This window comes from Eublepharis macularius, chromosome 15, assembly GCF_028583425.1.
Source record: "Eublepharis macularius isolate TG4126 chromosome 15, MPM_Emac_v1.0, whole genome shotgun sequence".
Taxonomy (NCBI): Eukaryota; Metazoa; Chordata; class Lepidosauria; order Squamata; family Eublepharidae; genus Eublepharis; species Eublepharis macularius.
In genome coordinates this window covers 43,732,199-43,750,496 of record NC_072804.1, presented here as the reverse complement: position 1 = coordinate 43,750,496, position 18,298 = coordinate 43,732,199, and the positions used below count along the sequence as shown (strand labels likewise).

The 18,298-nt window shown below is 45.0% G+C and overlaps 1 protein-coding gene across 5 annotated transcripts in view; it reads right to left on the bottom strand.

The window, feature by feature from the left end:
• Window positions 1-6,905, bottom strand: part of SCMH1 (Scm polycomb group protein homolog 1) — a 63,520-nt gene extending 56,615 nt beyond the window's left edge. For 4 of the 5 annotated variants that reach the window (XM_054999144.1, XM_054999148.1, XM_054999146.1 and 1 more), the window contains exons 1-2: window positions 6,816-6,905; window positions 5,454-5,552 (exon numbers count right to left, since the gene is read on the bottom strand). The gene's annotated coding sequence lies outside the window, so the exon portion shown is untranslated. The remainder of the gene's footprint in view (window positions 1-5,453; window positions 5,553-6,815) is intronic. The other variant, XM_054999145.1, reaches the window with a different exon arrangement.
• Between the last annotated feature and the right edge of the window lie 11,393 nt (window positions 6,906-18,298).

Here is an 18,298-nt window from a genome sequence, read left to right as displayed (position 1 = left end):
GAAGTGCTCTCAATTACGGAAGATTGCAAGAAAGAATGTCTGACAGCCATCTTCTCTGGTGGCTTTAGCAAGTGATTCTATGAAAATGGATCTGCCATTTTCAAAGGGGGGAAATACCCCTTCCTCTATTTTTAAGCAAGGTGTCTCACATGCTGGCAGGAAAACGAAGCAACGAAGCAAACGAAGCAGCCTACTTGTGACAGAAGGGATGTGCTACATACTTGAAGGATGGCTGAGGCGCGTGGGAAAATCACATTTTGTGTGTGCCTGTGTGTGAGCACACCACGCAAACGCACGATGAGTTCAGCATACGCCCTGCCCTTGTGTTACTGGTACATAGCGGTAGCATAGGGTAGTGCAGGCACAGGTGCAACACTTGCGAAAGGGGGCAGGCTGTGGCCCAAAGGTGGAAAAGGAAGCGACCATGGAGAAGACACTGTCTTATGTACATATCCTCCAAGTTAAAGGAATTCCCCTTCTAGCTTCTTTAAACATTAAAGTGGAGGAGAAATCTGAACTAATCTCTCCTCTATGTTAATTTTTTAAAAAGTGCCGTCAAATTGCAGCCTACTTATGGCAACCCCGTAGGGTTTTCAAGGCAAGAGATGTTCTCAGGTGGTTGCCACTGCCTGCCTTTGCATAGCTTCCCTAGTCTTCCTTGGTCTCCCATCAAATTACTAACCAGGGTCAACCCGGTTCTAAGATTTTAAGATCAGCCTAGCCTGGGCCATCCAGGTTAGAGCAGGTCAAAATATGGCCTGGCAACTAGCAAGAGTCTCAACCACGCAGGAAAGCTTTAGTAATCACAAAAGCCAGCTTTTTTTTCTTCGAGGCGCTCCAGGCATCACAAATGGTAAAGCTAAGAACAAATGATTTTCTTTTCATTGCATTTGAGGAAAGCAAGCCTTGACTCATGAAAGTGCATGCTGTAATAAATGTTGTTACATCCCTGAGGAGTCACTGGACTTCTGTTTTGCGAAGCTAGGGACAGGCAGACTAGCAAGAAGTTTTACGGACTTTGCCCTGCAAGTAGCAACAGCCATCTTATTAAAACCGAAGTCCAGTGGCACCTTAAAGACTAACATTTGTTAGTAATCTTTGCAGTGCTACTGGACTTTTGTTTTATTTTGCTACAACAGGCTAACACAGCCGCCCCTTTGCAATTTTCATATTATCATCATCAGGGCTTTTTTTTGCCAGAACACTGTGGAATGGCGTTCTGGCACCTCTTTAAAATATTCACGTGTCCGGAGGCCCCACCCCCGATCTCCAGACACAGATCAATTCCCCTGGAGGAAATGGCCGTTTTGGAAAGGGCTGGGGAATTCTATTGCATCATACCCCAGGGGCGTGCGTGCGTGGTTCCAGCTGGGCTGTGGCTTGCTGCTGCAGGACCCAGCCTGAAGAGCCATGGAGCAATTATGCGCAGCCCCTCCACTCTGGGCCAGCTCTCTTCTGCTCACTGGCTGAGCCATGGCTCGCAGCTGCAGAGTGATCACGCGTGGCCTCGCTGCACCTGGCTGGCCTCTCCTCCCTCGCTGCCTGTGGGGCAGGCGTGCATGGTCCGGGTTCACCCGTAGCCCACTGTTGGGGGCCTGGCAAAAAGGCAGCACTGCCAGGCGCCCGGGCCAGCTAATCCATGGCTCACAGTTGTGGCGCCAGGCCAACCTCCCGCCCCACGCTGCCCGTGATCTACAGCTGACAGCTGTGGCACCTGGCCGGCCTCCTGTCCCGCACTGTTTGGGAGGGCTGCTGGAGGACACACACAACCCAGCTGCGCCATGGCCCGCCACTGCGCCTGGCCTGCTGCTCACCTTCACACTGCCCGGGAGGGCTGCACGGCAGGCGTGCGTGGCCCCCCTGCTGGGCCATGGCTCACTGCCTTGGCATCTGGCCGCGAAGGCTGCAGAGTGGGCGAGTGACAGCTGCCGGATGGCCTCCTGCCCCATGCCACCCTGGCCCAGACAAGGAGGGGGAGAGTGCCTTGAAGGTAGGGTGGGGTGTGGATCTGAAACCTCATCGGAGCCATGAGGCTGCCTCTTTATATGCCCCCCAACAGAGTGAAGGGGGGAGGCATCTAGTGTGACCCAGCACGCCATCCGCCCCCTCCTTACCGTGTGTGCTCTCTCCCCATGTTTTGGAATCCTGTGTGTTTCTCTCTTTTTCCTTTTGAGAGTTCCACCACCTCTTTTCACAGAAAAAAAGCCCTGCCATTAATGTTATCAGAAATGGTGTTGGCATGGATCCATGAGGTCATCTCAAGCTCAACTTTGGTTCAATGCTACATCTTACTCATAGCACACAGGCAACACCATTTAGAAAGCAGGCACCCCTGAAGAAAAGGAAGCTACTTCTTATCTTATCATAAGTAACAAGAAAAAGTCAGCTTCCAAATATCTGGCACTAAAAGATAAAGGAGTTTCCACATCAGAGGGTGTATTCTTCCAGGAACGTTTGAACCCAAACATTGATTTCTTTTTAAAGAAAGTAAACCACAGATAAAAACCAAAGCTTTCCTCTGAAATCTCTAAGGATGGCTATTCTTCTCCCTTATGAGGCAGACTGTCCTACAGTTGAACTCCCCCCACACATAAGGATGCTTTCCCTACTGCTGTAACTCAACTGGTTTCTCTTAATTGTTTCTTCCTGTACTAACTATGCCAAGTAAGGCTAGAGGAATCATTGTTCCTCCTCAGTAGGGTTCCACATAGGTATTCACCCTTGTAAATCCACATTTAGAAGGGCGGATGAGCAGTGGGGCGCTGTGGAGACAGTCATTCTAAGCTGGAAAAAAGAGCCACTAGAAACGGTTTAAGCACTCCCTTGTTCCATGCTTCTCCTCCACTCCAAATCACAGCCTCTCAAGGCTGCTTTTCATTTAAAAAAAGAAAAGAAATGCATGCAATGATCCTCCAGTAACATACAGTTTGCCCATGAGCTTCATAAGATAGACAACATTTCTGCCTTGTCTTGTTGGAAACACATGATGCAGTCTTACTTACATAGGTCACTGGCTACTCTCTCTCTCTCTAGGTATGTGCATGCATCTACGGTGCAATGAAAACAACATTGCATAGTTGAGCACATTAATACCAGAAAGCACAATCCCTTTGAAACTAAGTAAACAAAACTACTATGGGTATAACACATTCCTTCCATTTACATTCACTTCTGTTTCTCTCTGTTTCGCCTTCCATCCTGTACAAAATTTTAGATTGTCAGCTCCTGGGTGCAGGGACCTCTCTTTTTGTATATTATAAATTGCCAAGCTTGCAAATGTGTTACAACAATGACTAAAATGAAGCCAACGCTTTTACGCCAGTACCATCCAATGGCTGCATTCAGATGGCTGGTTCTCTCCAATCTTCTCCAATAAATGCTGAAGGAATCATCTTTTAGTGAAGGGGTCAAAATTGTTAACTCCTGATAAGCAAGACAAGATTCTGGAGTATTTTTGCTGAAATACCAAAGAAACAGCGAACAGGTGTCAAAATGCAAACAGACATCAAGGTAAGCTAGCCTACCACAGTCTGCAGTATACTTGGTTCAACAGCACTCAGAAACTAGACTTTAACCTATTCCCCAAAAGGAAACGGTGCATTTTATCCATGAGACTCTCACATTTGGGGAGGGGATGCCTTTTATTTTAAACATAAATTTATGAAGCACTGGGAAGAGAAATCAAACACCTAAAATCTAACTACACCTTGTGTTGGCTTGCAAAAGAGGTTTTCAAAAGTATGAGGTAACACGCAAGTACGCATCTGTTGACAACTAACACAATACTGTACATGCAAACACAAGAGACCTGATAACATTCCTGCATCTAATAGTAAACTGACTGGCCCCTATGTGGACCCCCTATGGCACAGGGGGTCATGTACTGACAAAGAAAGGCATCTTGACATGCTCAAAGAACTACCTAGGTACGCAAAAAAAGACTTTGTAAATTTACCAAAAACAAAACAAAAATTGGCCCAATGAAGAGCAGAAAGAACAGAATGTAGAAAAAAGGTGTGTGGGCAGAAGTCACTCTGCAGAAGCCCCTGAGGGCTAAGAGAATCCGGCAGGGGGGAAAGTCCAAAATTGTCCCCCTCCTGAGGCATGATTCCTTGTTATGCCCTCAGCTTGTAATAATCATATCCCGCTTATAGTGTAACACAATAAATGACATGCTGTTTCCTAGATCCTTCAAAATATCCTGCTACTAGACACAAGATACAGAATTAATCCTCACTGGTTTCAGTGGAACGTGCCTCTGGACAACAGGTTTGTGATCGGGGTGGGGGTGTCAGATGCTGAGGAACAACTGGTAGGATCATCAGAACTTCAGTTAAGAAAAAAAATTGAAGGCGCTGCTTTTCTAATAAAAAAAAGTTTTTGAAAGAAAAAAAGATGCAAACCAGCTTGCATCCACATGCCACCATATCAATTTCCTACAGTCTCAGTCATTTCAAAAATGCAGACCAATATAAGAAGTTATAATGTAACATAACAGATAAATCTGATGAACACTAATATAAAACATGTTATAAAGACAAGCTGTAGGAATGGGGGGAGGGGAGGAATAAGCTTGAAATGTACACTTTTGACAGTTGCTGGTCTACTCTACTGTATAGCCAGAATTCTTAGGGAGAGTTCTTTTTCAGACAGCAATGCCTGAAGCCAGGTGGAGAAGGGCAGGAGGGGCACAGGTGATGAACCCTAAAAGTATAAACTGGAGCATCTTTTCTATTAGGAAAGCCAAAAGCATTTGAATATTTTTGCTGGGGGTGGGGGCGAAAACAGAGGGGATGAGGAGAGACACAGATCAGAGGTTTATAAGTTTATGCACAATGTGGAGAAAGTAAGTAGAGACAACTTTTTGAAACTAGTTTTTTCCTTATTACTCTAGAATTCAGGGGCACCCAATGAAACTGACAGACAGTAGATTCAGGTGAGACCTGAGGCAGGTGATATAGCAAGTTTGCTGAAACTAAACAGTTATGTGCCTGGATGGGACCTATGCTTTTCCCTTGAACTCCATAAAAAACAGATGGGATATACATAACAACACATAATAAATATGCCATGCCATGCATTGCTAACTGACAGAATTCACTGCCACCAGATCTGGGGGTGGCCACAGTCTTACCTAACTTAGAACAGAGGTTGGTTTTCAAACTCTTTGCAATGGATCCCACTTCTAAACTTACTGTATTTTACAGGACTCTCTTGCAAAGTAACTTCGTATGACTTCCCCATGCCCCAGCATAATACACAGGAATCTCACAACACTGAACAAGCATATAATATATTTTTCATGTATTTAAAATATTTTTAAGTATTTATATTGTATATATTTATAGCTATGAGCCATGACAGTATACCTCAAACACTAGTTACTGAAGGGAAAGAGCAGGTGGCTACTAGGGAGTAAACAGAAGGGGGGCGGGAAATAGGGGTCTTCATACCCAGCTGGTGGGCTTCCAAGGAACACTGACATCGGAAAGTGGATGCTGGATCAGCAGTACAGTCCTATGCCCACCATTATGATTATTCCAAATAGGCATCTGTGTCAATCAGAAATAAAATAAGAGTCCAGAATTTGTTCCAACATAAGCTTTTGTAAGTCATAGTTCACTTCATCAGACAGAAAAAATAAATAAATAAGAGATTTATTAATTTCATTTATACTCCATTTCTCTTCCCAGTAGGGACCCAATGTGGTTTACAATATTCTTCCCTTCTCCGTTTTATCCTCACAACAATTCTGTTAGGTAGATTAGGCTGAGAGAGAGTGACAGGTCTAAGGTCATCAAGCAAGTTTTCATGGCCGGAGTGGAGATTTGAACCTGGGTCTGCCAGATCCTAGTCCAGCACCCTAACCACTACACCACACTGCCTTGTAAGGCACCCCTGGAGGCACCCTAAAGACTAACAAAAGCATATTCCTTTCCAGCACATGCTTGTGTGAGTCAAGATGAAGCCGAGCTCCCACTGGCAAAAGCTTATGCTGCAATCAATTTCCTTGACCCGCAATCTTAAAGACACTCTCCTGGAAGTAAGCCCCACTGAATAACACGGGACTTACTTCTGATTAGACCTGCTTAAGATTGCTCTCTTGGCCTTTAAGTTACCCCAGATTTCTGTTTCACCCTATTGCCCAGTCAAACCCATAATTGCACCCTGAATAAGAGTGCACTGTAGCATCCTTAGCCTGCAGTGCTATAGACCCTTTCCTGGAAGCAAGCCCCACTGAATAACATGGGACTTACTCCAGAGCAGACCTGCTTAGGATTGCTCTCTTGTTCTTTAAGTTACCCACGGATTTCAAATCCAACTGCCTGAAGCCACCCTGAATAAGATTTCACTGTAGGATCCAGCCAGGAATCCTGATGGATGTCATGCAAGAGGATGCTCCAGAGAAGGCCTCTGGGCGAGGAGGAGGAGGAAGAGGGCAAAGAGAAGAGGCCAATTAATGATGATGATGATGATAATGATGATAATAGAGTGTGTATGAGCACAGGAGATGGGTAAGGCCACCCTAATGGCAACGGGGCACCCGCTACACAATGACAGTCTCAGGCCCCACCACTACCGCCCCAGGCAAGGGCTGCCAGGAGGAAGCGCGGGCCGGTCCCTGTCACTCCGCCAGGGCTGCCCCCCGAGGGCCGGGCCTGCGCTGGCCGGCTGTGCTGGGAAGCAGCCCGGCGGACCCAGGCCGTCGCCCGGCTCTCTCGCCCCTCCTGCCGGCGCCGGCCTACCCGGCTGTCGGCCCGAGAGGGACCCGCCGCCGCCTCCTGCCTCCTTCCCGCCCGCTTCTTCCCGCTCACCTGCGGCCGCCGAAGCTTCCCTCACTCCCTGGCCACCGTTATCGCCGCCATGTTCTGAAGCGCAGTGAGGAGGAGCGGGGCGAGGGGGGGAGAGAAAGGAGCCTGCCCGGCCCAGCCTAGCCGAGCCTGGCCCGGCCCAGCGCCGCCCCCTGCCGCCGGAGGACGCGCCGGGGAGCCCGGCCTGTCAGGAAGAGCGGGAAGGAAAAGGGCCCAAGCAGTTTGGCGGGAGCAGCGCCGCCGCCTCTCCCCGCCGCCAGCCACCGCCTCCTCCCAGCCTCCCTGCCTGCCTCTCCCGGCGGGAAATAATCCGTCGCCTCGCTCCACATCCCTCCTCAGAAGAACCGCCATGGAGAGCCGTTAAACGGTCATTCTCTCAGAGGACTCCTAAGCAGGTCCACTCAGAACCTTATTCCAGTCACTTCGATAGGGTTTACTTCCACGAAAGCCTTCTTACAGATTGCACTCTCTCTCCCTCGTGTCACATCTTAAAATTGTCTCCCAAGTTAAGGGGTTTCTTAGCTCCTTCCTGAGAAAATAAAGACTTTAAATTTCTTGCAAGGCAGTAAGGAAGTGCCCCGGTTGGGTGTAATTGGTATTTTCTGTCTAGAATGTCATGACTTTGTGACCTCTTCCTCATTAAAAAAAATTAATCAATCTGGGAGTTCAGGGTCAGCTTGGCATTTATCATCTGAGCACAAAGCAGAAGCAGATAGGCTAGCCAGATTTTAAACTAGTCCCTCTAGTTATCCCTTTTAATATCCTCTGATCTGCAGCATTTACCAGGAAATGAAAACTTGAAAGCCTGCACATTTTCTAATTATCTGGTTGGTCCTTATGAGGATTGTATTCTGGGGTTTTCAATCTCCCTTCAAAGTTTGGGTTCAGTAGCACCTTAAAGACCAACTAGATGTCCAGGGTACGAACTTTTGAGAGTCAAAGGAAGTGAGCTTTGACTCTCCAAAGCTCTTACCCTGGAAATCTAGTTGGTCTTTAAGGTGCTACTGGACCCGAATCTTGCTCTTCTACTACAGACCAGTACGACTACCCATCTGAAACTTTTCCCCTTCAAACACACCCGCTAAGGAGATAAACCAGTGCCATCTTTTTTTTTTAATTTATTTTTTTAAAACCAAACAAACAAACAAAAACAATGTACAGAAGTAAAATAGAACAACAACAAAGTCTTAGTGAACTATATACAATAAATGTCATGCCAATATAGTTAAAACAAAGACAACTAGCATTTTTTTTTCAATTATTTGATAGTCGTTGCTTCAAATCTGAGTAACAAAAAGTAAATGCTTAGATGGAGAGTGATTTGTATTGGAAATGAATTCAATGAATGGTAACCATTTTGCAATAAAATCAGTTTCTTTCAAATAGTGTTCATTCTGGTATAATTCGTCATGTATTTTTTCTTGTATATAGTGGTTCCATATTTTTTCTAACCATTTTTCTGCTGTGGGAACCGTCTTTGATTTCCAATGTAAAGCTAGCAAGTTCTTAGCTACAACCAAAAGGTTGCAACCAGTGCCATCTTGGAAGTAAGCCCCATCCAATACATTTGAATAGGTTTCTGATTAGATCTGTTTAGGGTAGTTCTTAAAAGTGAGAACTCTGGAGGGCAAAATCTGCATGAGAATTCACAATTGTTGAGTCTGAAGAAGGGAGCTTTAACTCTTGAAAGCTGATACACCAACATCTTGTTGGTCTCTAAGGTGCCACTGGACTCAAATCCTGCTGTTCTACTACAGACCAACATGGCTACCTACCTGACGGATAGCCTGTGTTAAGTCTAGCAGCAGAATAAAACAGGAGTACGGCCATACTGGACAGTGCCATCCTAAACAGAATTGCATCCTCCCAAATTCATTGATGTCTGTGGGCTCATTCTGCTTAGGATAATAAAATGGAAGTCCAGTCACCCCTGACAAACTTAACAGTATCATCCTGAGCCCCGCTCTTTTAAGTCCGTTGGAGTCGATGTATAGAAGGGTGTAACTGCTCAAGATGACATTGTTGACAGAATGTATTGATTGTCATGCATCTCATGAAAGCATATGCTGGAATAAATGTTGCTAACTCTGAACTCCTAGTTTATTCTGGTCTTTGGATCAATGCCTCAGTAACCATCTTCATAGACTAAGGATTCTAACTGCAATGCTACACAGAGTTATTCTAGTTAAAGCCCATTGAAAACGTTAAGTTCCCTTTAACTAGAAATTGCAGGCATTGAACCTGGGGCCTTCTGCATGCAAAACATATCCTCTGCGACTGAGCCACCACCCTTCCAGCTTAGAATAGAGCAACTATATGGGATTGCACTGGAATATACATATACATGTGTGTTCATCCATAGACATGCACATATTCATGGGTACATATGAAAAAAATATAGTCTAAACAAGAGACAAGGAATATATAGGCATTTTAATGAAAACAACTACAAAAGATAATCTTCCAAAACACTCCTCTTGACCTGCAAACACCATAAGAACTTCAAAAGGAGATGCTGATTCTAAGGAGACTCTAAGATTGCCAACTCCAGCTTGGGAAATTCCTGGAACTTTGGGGGCAGTTCCTAGGGATGTGATGCCATAGAATCTGCCCTCTGAAGCTGCCATTTTCTCCAGGGAAAGGGATCGGAGTAGTCTGAAGATCAGCGGTAATTTGGGGAGAACGCCAGGACTCACCTGGAGGTTGGTAAGTTTACTCCGGCATACGATTGCTGAATTCGAGCTGCTCAGAAACTTTGACTTTTTTTGTGTCTCGGTTTGAATCCCAGTGGAGGTTTTCTTACCCCGCCCCCCCCCACCCCCGGCCAAGGATGTTACATTTAGCACTGCAAAACTAAGAAGATCTTAATCCTGCCTGCACAATATGTATATGGAGAAAAATAGATGCATATAGCCTAAAATATAGCAGTTTGGGATTCAGCATGGATCAGGGGTGTGAAAATGCTGAAGATCGTTGAATTGGATTAAGCTAAATGTGGTGGGTGAGTATACTTTGCCCACTGGCATGATAGGATCCATTAAACAAAATGTAATCATTTCTTTCCTGACTCATGATGAGATTGTATGTGGGACCCATCTTGCAAGTTTGTACGGGGTTCCAGGGAAATAATGCCAAGGCGGTTCCCACATAACCATCTCTCTGCATAGCAAATTTCTGACTGCATTGCAACTATTTAAATGCAACCAGATTCATTTCGGGATTAATCAGTATATTAAAGATCCTTAATTGTTTTTTTTTTTTGTAAACAAAACAACCAACAAACCTGAACTGGAAGAAGTACAGTGAAATCCTAAACAGTTACACCTGACTAAATCCATGGACTTAGAAGGAGAGAACTAGACTTAGGACTGAAGTGGTAGTGGTTTAGAAAGCGGGGATTGGATCCATGCCTACAGATTTGGCAAGGAGAGACAACTTTGAGGTTTAGGGCAGGGACTGGATACACAGTGCAGGCATGAGTACAGAGATAAAAACATTAGAGCCATGTTTTGATTTGGGAAATCCCTGCAGCCAAGGGGGGAAAGTGGCACAAGACGATGGGTGGGGCCAGCTGTGATTTGTGGTGCACAATGTAAACATGGTGGTGCAAAGGCCCTGCTGTGTGTTAACTAGGGTAGTCTTAGAGCTAAACTACAAGTGACGCCTGACACAGGCTGGACACTTGTCAGCTTCCCTCAAGTTTTGATGGGAAATGTAGGCATCCTGGTCTTGCAGCTGTAATGGAGAGCCAAGCTGTAAAACCAGGACGCCTACATTTCCCATTAAAACTTGAGGGAAACTGACAAGTGTCCAACCTGTGTCTGGCGTCACTTGTAGTTTGGCTCTTAGTGATTAGGGAATATGAGAGGGGTGGAGGACAATTAGCTGTGGGGTTGGTGGGCCCCTCTACTGCCCTACAGTTGCTTGTCCTCCCACCTATGCTGCCCGAGTCTCTAAGACAGCCCTTATGTGTTAATTAAAGTTACACTTATACCATGTTGTATATTGATCTGGATGGCCTAGGTTAGCCTGGTCTTGACAGATTTTGGAAGCTATGCAGGGTCAGCCCTGGTTAGGGCTTGGATGGGAAATCCAGGGTCTGTACACAGAGGCAGGCAAAGGCAAGACACCTCTGTTTGTCTCTTGCCTTGAAAACCCTACAAGGCTGTCATAAGTTGGTTGTGACCTAATGGCACACTTCCTATCATGCCATGTTGAGGCACCGTTCACGAAAACATTTGTTTTGACTAGCACTCGCAAAGAAAAAGAGCACTCAGGAGCAGCTGAGAAATCCACTACACATCTCTTGCTGCGCTGTTGTTTCCATCTGCGTCTACGGCTGCTGTGTAGAGATTCCAAGCTCAAGGTGGGGCCTGTAGAGCTCCCAGAATTACAACTGATCTCCAGAAGACAGAGATCATTTTCCCTGGAGAAAATGGTTGTTTCAGAGGGTGGACTCTATGATATTATACCCCACTGAGGTTCCTCCCATCAAACCCCACCATCTACAGGTTCTAACCTCAAATCTCCAGGAGTTTCCTAACCTGGAGTTGGCAACAGTACTGCTGTGTGTTTGTGGGGCCCTCTACTTGAATTGTGATGCTGGTGAGAGGCAAAAGACTGTACCCATGTGACCTTTTGCGTCTTGTTTATGTCTTTGTGAAACTGATATGCCACCTTCAGAGAATACGCTTGAGGTAGCTTACCAAACAAAACACAATGAAAAATCATTAAAAAATTTTTTAGAAATTAAAATCTACATCCATTAAGAACCCAGTCATAACATTATACACAGCATAAAACATTTAGTGCCCTAAAATAAATCTAATTAAAAGACTCCTCAGACTGTAAAAACAATGAAAAGAAGATCAACTGCTGTAATTAAACGGTTGGGTAAAAAAAAAGAAAGAAAGAAATGTTCTAGCCTGTCACCTTAGAGTCAAGTAGCTGTCACATGAACCCCAAGGGGAAACACAATCTGCACATGCGGTGCCACTCCTGAAAAAGCCCCGTCTCTGGTCTCTACCCAAGTCACTGCTAAAGGCTGGGATACGGAAAGCAGGGCTTGTGTGGAGGACCTCAGCTGGCAGGCTGTATCGTACAGGAAGAACTGGTCCTTCAAATTCACTTCTTGATTAAATTGGGCTGCCACCAGTGCAAAAAAGCAGCTTCATGCATACACTAGCGCAATGCACACCCAGGCTGCTCGCTTCTGATGTCCTAACTTAAGCACGGACAGCTTCGTTGCATGGCTTGAGTGAAGCAACTACGAGATTTTGCACAGGTTCAGAGTCCCATTTAATCTGTGCAGCAAACCACGCAAAGCAAGGACATGTGCTTAGCTTTCACACCAGAGATCTGTAGCCCTGATGGGTATTGCTGTGGAGCAACTGGAGCCACAGAAACAGCCATTGTTCTGGCAACGTACTAACTAAATGCACACAGCAGCCTTGCCTAAATTATAACTTGCAACACACGTTTTAAAATGGGGTCTATGCAAAACTGAATGGGGAAATTTTTATTTTTTAAATCTCATTGCAATATTTTTACTCCCCCCCTCAACGGTGACCCAGAACACCTTATTTATTTATTTAAAACATTTATATGTCTCCTTTCCTCCCAAATAGGGTCCATGAGGTGGCAAACAACAGACATTAGAACATTTAAAACATTAAAACAGTATCTAAAATGTATATATAAATATTCAACCATAAAATAAACATGTACAGACACAAGCACAGAGGAGGACTGGTAAGAATTTATTGGGGGTTCGCCAAATGAAATGGAAAGTCTTCAGTTGGTGGCAGAAGACAATGACAGAGGTAGACAGATGAATCTCTCTGGGGACGGAGTTCCAAAGCTTCGGTGCCACAACCAAGAAGGCCCTTTCTCAAATTGCCATCCATCCAGCCTCTAGCTTCCAACACAGTTCACTCCACCCTCTCAACAACAACCCTGAAAGGTAGGTGAAGCAGAGAGCAAGTGACTGGCCCAAGTTCATCCAGCAAGCTTCCAATGACCTGGGTCTACCAGATCATAGTCAGGCCCTCTAACCACTACATCACTCTGTCCTCACCAGCCATATGTTTAAATCAGGATCTTCCTTTGTTGTAGGGGCCACTGCGTCTGCTGTGTCTGTCTAGCACCGTTGCTGTCTCAGTGTATATCTTTGAGCTCACAAGACTGACTTTGGCTTTAATTGGTCATAATTCACACAAAGTTGTATGTAGCTTTTGCATTATGTCTGGGGTCTCCAAGCACCTTGGTGCATCAGGGATCAAATTATTTTGTTTATATGTCTTGATCCCCTAGTGCTCCACAGGGAAATATTTAGCTATTGAGATCTGCAGCTTGCCTGTCCGAAGGGAATCTGGATCAGCAATATTATTATGCAAATATGCAAATACGGTTCATCCCAAGGGTTCTGCAATAGAGGATGGAGTGGTGTGTATGTCTTTGGGGAGGGAGAAAAAAAATGAAGAGGATAGGTGGGAAAGAAGAAACCATGCCACACGAACTTGTTCCATCTCTAGCAGGTGCCCTATTTTTTCCATCAAAAGGAATTCACACTTTCCTGCCACTATTCCCTACGGAGAATAATTGCTTTTCGGCTCTCCTAGGAAGAAGCAAGTCTGCAGCAGGGGGAAAAAAAAACCTCTTAAAAATGACAAGCCACAGATGTCCCTCATGCAGCTCTTTTCTCTCCCTTTTGAGACAAGTGTTAATTTTCTACGTTTTTGGCTCTGTTATGAAAACATAGGAAGAAACATATTGAGTTGCACCCCCCCCACACAAAATAGTTTCCAAAGGCAAAATGCTGGCTTGGGGGGCTGCTTATTATAATCTATTTGTGGCTTGATCCTACACATATTTATTTACATGCTAGGCTGATCTCAATGGGGTGTATTCTCAGGAAAGGTTGTGTACAAGCATATTTTCTTCCAGGTGTATTTTCTTGCTGTGATGATCCTTCATCTACTGCCTCATTTACCTTTCTCCAACTTTAGGGTGCATTTCCTCCACCTCAGTTTTTCAGACAGGTTTCCCCAGTTTCATTCCCCAGTTTCTCTCCCTCCCCTTAACTGACTCAACATTCCAAGAGCAATGAGCATGCTCAGTCCTGATGGGGTTCCTTTGGATGCGCTCCTCTTTAGAAATAAAAATTATCAACGAATCATTTCCTGCTTACCTAGGGACTCCCCTGAGTATCCAAAAAAATCCAACCTTATCTACAAGTGAGCCCCACAATCAATCATTAGGTTTGCCATTAGAGGAAACTATAGCGTTGCCAACATTGGTTTGGGATATTTCTGGGTGTGGAGCCTGGGAAGGGCAGGATTTGGGGAGGGGAGGGAACCTCGCCAGAGTATAATGCCATAGCATCCGCCCACTAAAACATCCATTTTTTCCAGGGGAATGATCTCTGTTGTCTAGAGATCACTTTTAATCCAGGGAGATCTCCAAGCCCCTCCTGGAGGTTGGCAACTGTAAATCCTAGAAAACAAGCTGGAGCCCTGCAATGAACTGTGGCATGGGGGGAGGGGTGGATAAATCATCTGGAAACTCCCCTGTATCCTGCAGGATTTTCTTTTCTGGGGTTGAGCAGGCCAGTTTCCACACCTGTTTTTCCAGGGCCAGCCCAACTACTGGACAAACCTGGGCAATTACCGTGGTGCTAGATTTGGAGGGCTACTAGAATCTCCATATCATTTGACTCTGGTCTTCTATAGCTGCCATAATGAAATATGGAAAGGCTTTGGAAGAGCTTATTGGTTTTTATGTTTACTTTGTTCTTTTTGGACATCCTGTAAGTAAAACATTTATCCCGGACTTCTCACTTTTCTCTTGATTGAATTGGAGTGGGGGGTGCCAAATTGATAGTCTGCCTTGGGCACCCAAAAACTCTTGGGCCTCTCCTGTGCTGCCCCTCCACAATTAACTGGCTCCTGTGCTCACTCCACATCTGGTAGAGGTGTTTTTTTGTTTGTTTCCCTTTTTCTCTTGGTTAATTTGCAGCCTCATACTTTTCCGCAAATCTGGGGAGTCCCTCAGGTACATAAAAAAACGATACCTTGACTGTGAGTGGCCTTTCCCCCTGCTAACGTGATTGACATGAGCCCCCCTCAAATTATTTTAAAATAAAAATAAAAATTTCAAGATAAGCCAGTCCAGAACAGCTTTTTTTCTTTACCTCATGTTAAAATGAACAGATTCCTCAGCTACAAAAGGCCAAATCCAAGTAAGTTACAGTGTTTCCAGAGAGGGCAGTTTCTGGCAAAATCCAGAGAGAACAAGCTTTACAGATATCACAAAGAATTATCTGTTTCCTATGCAAACTTGGGCTACAGATGACACAGTCAAGAAGGTGCTGTTAGTTTATTTTGAAGGACCATTGGGGGACATGAAGTTTCTACTGGATGAAAAAACTTTTTCTGGGGCGGGGGTGTCCAAAAATCTGAGTCCCCCTCCTAACCAGCTGCTTTAAAGCAAAACCCAAAATGCTGGGAGATCTGAGGATAGATTTCCGATGCCGCATGTCGTCTGGGCCTTGGTATCAGATATGGAGTTCAGGACAGAGGGTTATATTTTTCTGTCTGTGCTGGGTTCATGATCTTGGTATTCAGGAGGATCAGATCAAGGGAAATTTTATCTGTTTCGAGTCGCATTTTGATGTTGTCCTTCTGGTTGTGATTCTTTGTTGTTAATTAGAGTAACTACGATTTCCTTGGAGACTGTAGTGGGGGCAGCATCAGGCTATAATTTCAGTCCCCCTGAAAGTTCCATTCAATTGCTTTTATACGGCAAATGGCTCTCTGCAGAGATTCTTGTTTTGAGAAATACGTTCGATGTTTTGATCAAAGGCCTCCTTTTGTGAAGAGTGAGTTCCGCGATAAGTTATCGAGTTGCTGGGGCAGAGCTCATATCATCAGAATATAAGAAATAACTCCTAAATAAGCCTGCCCAACTCTCAAGGATGATTTCCATTGTGGAACATTGCAAGTAATTCATCTGTTCCAATTAGCTTTCCTCAGGGCTGTTGCATCTTTTGCAAAAAGATTTACAGCTCTTAGTATTTTGCTTTGGCACAGATATTGGACCGTATCTACGCTTAGTATTTAAATACAAAATCTATGTCTACAAAACCAAGGTATCAAGCAGAGAAATGATGCTGGAGATGAGAGGAACTGAACTTGGGATCTTCCACATGCAAAGTGTCCATCCATCTTGTTTTGCATTATCTACTTTTACTGGCAGCTGTTCTCCAAGATCTCAGAGGGCCTTAACTTGGGTCACATCAAGCAGATGTGCACTGGGAGTTCCTGGCTGAAACACAGATTATCAGGTTTGGGAGGGAGCTTATTGGGACCATAATGCTTGGGGAAAGGCCTCCCCCTGCATAATTTTCCTGACCTGGAATAGCCGTGGAGAGCTGTTATGTGCCCTGCTGGAGAAATTTACCTGCAGCCCATCGATATCTGTATCAGAGTGCCAATGTACCATCAGTCCACAAGCATCAGTACATGTGTAGCTCATCAATATGCTAGTGGGGCAAACAGTGGCTCTCCAGAACTATTTTGAGTTGGAAAAATGGCATGGAGAAAGGCTGGCCCCTCCCATCCCTATGCACTGTAGTCCTGATCAGAATCAAGCTCGTGTGCACTTGAGAAGCACAAGACATCTTATACAAGGATGCTCAAGTGCAGGGAGATGCAGTGTTTGCTGGGAAGCATAGTTTAAAAGCCTAAGGCTCTGTCATTTTCACCTCTCTACACAGATCTGGCAGAGATCTCCTCAGAGGGTTTGTTAATTTCATCTTCCCCTCCAAGAAGGAGAGGTGAAATTGTCAGAGCCTTCCCTGAGGCGAAAATGAAATTAACAAATCCTCTGAGGAGTGATCTCTGCCAGCTCTGTGTAGAGAGATGAAATTGACTAAGGTTCCCGACTAAACTAAGGTTCCCGACTAGCATTGTGTCTCCAGACTCTTGAGCTTCCTTGTGTAAGATGTCTCATGTAGAGAGACTTTAAGTTTCAGCATGGAACTCTCTACATCCATTTACTTAACAGAATGCAGGATGGACCTTGAAATGTCTTCTTGTTTGGCCCTAAGAAGTGAGTTTCTCCCAGGCCTGCTATTTTGAGATCCTTTTAACTGGAAATACTTGCTTCTGAACATGCTATTTCCTAGGCATTCTGTAGAATTATAGCCTCTCCCCTATAGTCACTACCTGAGCCACTTGTAGCTTTGCTTCAGGAGGCAAAGGCTAACTGTTCTGCAACTCAGATCAGGATCTTCAATCAGTTCCTTTCAAGATGACCATGTGGAGAGAGCCTTTTAATCTCTTTAGGCTTCAAGAGTAGTTTCAGACAGCTGGGAATAGTGCCTGGATCACCCTACTGTTGAAAGGGAAAGTTCCTTATTTTTATATCAGTTGCCTAGGCCTGGTGTGGAATTCCAGGCCCCAGCTGTGATCTGCCACCCTCTAGAAACTGAAGAGAGGGAGAAAAAAATGGCCTCAAGAGAGACTCTCTAGGAATTTCCCCTGGTCTCAATGGTCTACCATAGAGATTCAGGGGAATTCCTAGACTGTCACTGAGAAATGAAATCTTCCTCCCTCTTGCTAGGCACTGCCTTTCCAGATCTCACGATATTAGCTAGGCAGTGTTGGGTGCTCGTCCTGAACCACTAATACGCACATCAAATCCTGGATGGAATCCACCCGTAACTTTATTGGCTGTTTGGTAACTTCTTTGAGTAGTGATAAATCTTCCAAAATCTCACAGTGTAGATAGCTGAAGATTGCACGCATTATAGGAAAAAGCTGTTTGTGTGTGTTTGTGAGTGTGTGTTCGAGGACATTCGCCTCCCCAAGCAAAAAGGGGCTGCTTGCAAGCGGACTGCCTTTCATGTCAGTTTCAAAGGCACCGTGGATGTCTGAAGAAGGTGATTTATAAAAGTACAGAGTTTTTCCAAGCATGCAAGCAGACGCGGTTATCATCAGAGGGCAGAGGGTGGTGTGGGGAGACTGGAACCACACTCACAGAGTAGCATTCTCTGGAGAAAGAAAGATGCTCACCCCCAGGTACAAGAAAGGCTATGCCTGCACAAATGAGCTTTAGTGCACCTTCAGGCTGATGAACATATATCTCTCTGTAAAGAAAGCATCATGTCTGATTTATAGAGGCAAGAGAACGGGGCAGTGAATAGCAGGGGTGGTAGAAAAGACTAAACCACATCAGAATGCAAATAGAGGATCACATTTTGGAATGGTCCCCTATGTTGAAAACTGCCTGCCAATAGAAAACCCAGCACAGCAAGCAAAAAGAGGCTTTGCCCTGTGGCGCTAGTTTTCTATTTGCATGGACTTTTTCTTAAACAAAGGAGCATTTGGAACTGGAATGCACCCCTCTGCAGTCTGCAGTAGTGAAGTCCATTCCAACGCTTAATATTCTGTCACCTCATTGACCTGCATGTCTAAACATCAGAG